Source organism: Chiloscyllium punctatum, unplaced genomic scaffold (assembly GCF_047496795.1).
Source record: "Chiloscyllium punctatum isolate Juve2018m unplaced genomic scaffold, sChiPun1.3 scaffold_1380, whole genome shotgun sequence".
NCBI classification, from domain to species: domain Eukaryota; kingdom Metazoa; phylum Chordata; class Chondrichthyes; order Orectolobiformes; family Hemiscylliidae; genus Chiloscyllium; species Chiloscyllium punctatum.
This window is the reverse complement of record NW_027311114.1, coordinates 1-5,000: the sequence shown is the minus strand read 5'-3', so window position 1 is coordinate 5,000 and position 5,000 is coordinate 1.

Below are 5,000 nucleotides of genomic sequence, written 5' to 3'. Positions count from 1 at the left end.
CTGCAGGTCCCGAGCCGCCTTTATTTGCTGTTACGAGCATCGTGTGCCCCATACCTGCGTGACAAGCACCGCAGGGCGGCAGAGCCATCGCACTTAGCCGGGTGGCAGAGGAGGACCAGACTATTCACAGATAGCGGCCCAACGACTCCCAGAGCCGGTCGTGCGGCGCGCGAGGTCTGCTCTCTTCACAAGAGGCTTTATTAGGGAGTGCTAAGGCAAGGTTCTGTGCCCTCCACCCTCATCGCAACACCCATGGGAGCCTCCGGTCGTCAATAGACCGCCGCACCGGCCTCTGACTGACTCTCAGAATGGACGGAAAGAGCCGGGTAAGCCTTTCAAAAGATTCGACCACGTGCCGAAAACTTTAGACTTCCGTGAGCTCTCCGGCTTGCACCGAGACCCGAAGTCGACGTGCTAAGCACCACGGGACCCCTTTCGCCTGCAGGTCCCGAGCCGCCTTTATTTGCTGTTACGAGCATCGTGTGCCCCATACCTGCGTGACAAGCACCGCAGGGCGGCAGAGCCATCGCACTTGGCCGGGTGGCAGAGGAGGACCCGACTATTCACAGATAGCGGCCCAACGACTCCCAGAGCCGGTCGTGCGGTGCGCGAGGTCTGCTCTCTTCACAAGAGGCTTTATTAGGGAGTGCTAAGGCAAGGTTCTGTGCCCTCCACCCTCATCGCAACACCCATGGGAGCCTCCGGTCGTCAATAGACCGCCGCACCGGCCTCTGACTGACTCTCAGAATGGACGGAAAGAGCCGGGTAAGCCTTTCAAAAGATTCGACCACGTGCCGAAAACTTTAGACTTCCGTGAGCTCTCCGGCTTGCACCGAGACCCGAAGTCGACGTGCGAAGCACCACGGGACCCCTTTCGCCTGCAGGTCCCGAGCCGCCTTTATTTGCTGTTACGAGCATCGTGTGCCCCATACCTGCGTGACGAGCACCGCAGGGCGGCAGAGCCATCGCACTTGGCCGGGTGGCAGAGGAGGACCAGACTATTCACAGATAGCGGCCCAACGACTCCCAGAGCCGGTCGTGCGGCGCGCGAGGTCTGCTCTCTTCACAAGAGGCTTTATTAGGGAGTGCTAAGGCAAGGTTCTGTGCCCTCCACCCTCATCGCAACACCCATGGGAGCCTCCGGTCGTCAATAGACCGCCGCACCGGCCTCTGACTGACTCTCAGAATGGACGGAAAGAGCCGGGTAAGCCTTTCAAAAGATTCGACCACGTGCCGAAAACTTTAGACTTCCGTGAGCTCTCCGGCTTGCACCGAGACCCGAAGTCGACGTGCTAAGCACCACGGGACCCCTTTCGCCTGCAGGTCCCGAGCCGCCTTTATTTGCTGTTACGAGCATCGTGTGCCCCATACCTGCGTGACGAGCACCGCAGGGCGGCAGAGCCATCGCACTTGGCCGGGTGGCAGAGGAGGACCAGACTATTCACAGATAGCGGCCCAACGACTCCCAGAGCCGGTCGTGCGGCGCGCGAGGTCTGCTCTCTTCACAAGAGGCTTTATTAGGGAGTGCTAAGGCAAGGTTCTGTGCCCTCCACCCTCATCGCAACACCCATGGGAGCCTCCGGTCGTCAATAGACCGCCGCACCGGCCTCTGACTGACTCTCAGAATGGACGGAAAGAGCCGGGTAAGCCTTTCAAAAGATTCGACCACGTGCCGAAAACTTTAGACTTCCGTGAGCTCTCCGGCTTGCACCGAGACCCGAAGTCGACGTGCTAAGCACCACGGGACCCCTTTCGCCTGCAGGTCCCGAGCCGCCTTTATTTGCTGTTACGAGCATCGTGTGCCCCATACCTGCGTGACGAGCACCGCAGGGCGGCAGAGCCATCGCACTTGGCCGGGTGGCAGAGGAGGACCAGACTATTCACAGATAGCGGCCCAACGACTCCCAGAGCCGGTCGTGCGGCGCGCGAGGTCTGCTCTCATCACAAGAGGCTTTAGGGAGTGCTCAGGCAAGGGTCAGCCCGCAGCCTTCCTGGCAACACCCAGGGGAACCAGGCCACTCGCGTCTCTCGCCTTCATTTTCGACACGAGCGCCTGCGGAGGGCCACCACCCCCTCCGATTGTCAAGAGACCTCCGCACCGGCCTCTGACTTACTCTCAGAATGGACGGAAAGAGCCGGGTAAGCCTTTGAAAAGATTCGACCACGTGCCGAAAACTTTAGACTTCCGTGAGCTCTCCGGCTTGCACCGAGACCCGAAGTCGACGTGCTTAGCACCACGGGACCCCTTTCGCCTGCAGGTCCCGAGCCGCCTTTTATTTTTGTTACGAGTATCGTGTTCCCCAAACCTGGGTGACGAGCACCGCAGGGCGGCAGAGCCATCGCGCTTGTCCGGGTGGCAGAGGAGGACCAGACTATTCACAAATAGCGGCCCAACGACTCCCAGAGCCGGTCGTGCGGCAGGCGAGGTCTGCTCTCATCACAAGAGGCTTTAGGGAGTGCTCAGGCAACGGTCAGCCCGCAGCCTTCTTGGCAACACCCAAGGGAACCAGGCCACTCGCGTCTCTCGCCTTCATTTTGGACACGAGCGCCTGTGGAGGGACGGCCGGAGTCAACGTGGGGTTTGCCCGCCCTCCAATAGTGTCAAAAGACCGCCGCACAAGTCTCTGACTGACTCTTAGAACAGACAGAAAGAGTTTGTCAAATCTGTCAAAAAATTGACAAAGTGTCAAAAATTCGACTTCCAAGAGCTCTCCGGCATGCACTCATACCTGTCATTAAAGTGCTATGCCCGTGGAACCGTTTTTCGGATGCCTTTCAGAACGGTCCCGCGCCGCCATTTTGTTCTAAAAATCGTGTTCCCATATATCTCCGGGTACCCCGCCAACCTCACTGCGGAAAAACTACAAGTGGCACTGAATGGGTCTGAATTCCAAATTTGACTGCATCGGTCTGGAACTCGGTCCGGTCAAAACCGTTTGGATTTTTCTCGGTCCGGACTTCCGCGACAGACAAAGTTAAAGTTTTCGGGCTGCAGGCACAAAACGACAGCTGGCCATTTGCCGGGCTCAATTCACCCAATTCCTCCGGCACTTCGGAGCACATGTTCGGTGTAAGTTTGCGAATCTTTCCCGATGCTGCAGCATTTTCCTCCGCTGACACTTAGAATATTTTTCACACTTTGCTGAAAATTTTTCTAAGTGTTTTTTTCCAAGTTTTCCTGGTTACTGATTTCTTCTTTTTAAACATTTTTCTAAGTTTTTCTGGTTACTGATTTCTTCTTTTTAAACATTTTTCGCAGTTTGTCTGGTTACTGATTTCTTCTTTTTAAACATTTTTCGCCGTTTTTCTGGTTACTGATTTCTTCTTTTTAAACATTTTTCGCCGTTTTTCTGGTTACTGATTTCTTCTTTTTAAACATTTTTCTAAGTTTTTCTGGTTACTCATTTCTTCTTTTTAAACATTTTTCTAAGTTTTTCTGGTTACTGATTTCTTCTTTTTAAACATTTTTCTAAGTTTTTCTGGTTACTGATTTCTTCTTTTTAAACATTTTTCTAAGTTTTTCTGGTTACTCACTTCTTCTTTTTAAACATTTTTCTAAGTTTTTCTGGTTACTGATTTCTTCTTTTTAAACATTTTTCGCCGTTTTTCTGGTTACTGATTTCTTCTTTTTAAACATTTTTCTAAGTTTTTCTGGTTACTCATTTCTTCTTTTTAAACATTTTTCTAAGTTTTTCTGGTTACTGATTTCTTCTTTTTAAACATTTTTCTAAGTTTTTCTGGTTACTCATTTCTTCTTTTTAAACATTTTTCTAAGTTTTCCTGGTTACTCACTTCTTCTTTTTAAACATTTTTCTAAGTTTTTCTGGTTACTGATTTCTTCTTTTTAAACATTTTTCTAAGTTTTTCTGGTTACTCATTTCTTCTTTTTAAACATTTTTCTAAGTTTTTCTGGTTACTGACTTCTTCTTTTTAAACATTTTTCGCAGTTTGTCTGGTTACTGATTTCTTCTTTTTAAACATTTTTCGCCGTTTTTCTGGTTACTGATTTCTTCTTTTTAAACATTTTTCTAAGTTTTTCTGGTTACTCACTTCTTCTTTTTAAACATTTTTCTAAGTTTTCCTGGTTACTGATTTCTTCTTTTTAAACATTTTTCTAAGTTTTTCTGGTTACTGATTTCTTCTTTTTAAACATTTTTCTAAGTTTTTCTGGTTACTGATTTCTTCTTTTTAACATTTTTCGCAGTTTGTCTGGTTACTGATTTCTTCTTTTTAAAACATTTTTCTAAGTTTGTCTGGTTACTGATTTCTTCTTTCTTAAACATTTTTCTAAGTTTTTCTGGTTACTCACTTCTTCTTTTAAACATTTTTCTAAGTTGTCCTGGTTACTCATTTCTTCTTTTTAAACATTTTTCGCCAGTTTTTCTGTTACTGATTTCTTCTTTTAAACATTTTTCTAGTTGTTCCTGGTTACTGATTTCTTCTTTTTAAACATTTTTCTAAGTTTTTCTGGTTACTGATTTCTTCTTTTTAACACATTTTTCTAGTTTTTCTGGTTACTGATTCTTCTTTTTAAACATTTTTCTAAGTTTTTCTGGTTACCTCACTTCTTCTTTTTAAACATTTTTCTAAGTTTTTCTGGTTACTTCACTTCTTCTTTTTAAACATTTTTCTAAGTTTTTCTGGTTACTGATTTCTTCTTTTTAAACAGTTTTCTAAGTTTTTCTGGTTACTGATTTCTTCTTTTTAAACATTTTTCGCAGTTTGTCTGGTTACTGATTTCTTCTTTTTAAACATTTTTCGCCGTTTTTCTGTTACTGATTTCTTCTTTTTAAACATTTTTCTAAGTTTTTCTGGTTACTCACTTCTTCTTTTAAAACATTTTTCTAAGTTTTTCTGGTTACTGATTTCTTCTTTTAAACATTTTTCGCAGTTTTTCTGGTTACTGATTTCTTCTTTTTAAACATTTTTCTAAGTTTATCTGGTTACTGATTTCTTCTTTTTAAACATTTTTCTAAGTTTTTCTGGTTACTCACTTCTCT